The following is a 203-nucleotide window of genomic DNA, read 5'->3' as shown; positions in this document are numbered from 1 at the left end:
AATTATGTATTATAAGTTATAACTATTATTACAATATCTCAATGTTACAGTTGTGAAAAATACTCATTCAATAATCGAGATCTAGCATTATTTTGATTATTCTAATTTCCCTTATCCCCATCCTTTTCACTATTCTTTTCTTTTTCCTTTTTTCCTAGAACAACCATTTAAAAAGAAAAAAAAGTGTTATGCATCGGCAAATG

Source organism: Acyrthosiphon pisum, unplaced genomic scaffold, assembly GCF_005508785.2.
Source record: "Acyrthosiphon pisum isolate AL4f unplaced genomic scaffold, pea_aphid_22Mar2018_4r6ur Scaffold_21459;HRSCAF=24040, whole genome shotgun sequence".
NCBI lineage: Eukaryota > Metazoa > Arthropoda > Insecta > Hemiptera > Aphididae > Acyrthosiphon > Acyrthosiphon pisum.
This window is presented reverse-complemented; position numbering follows the sequence as displayed.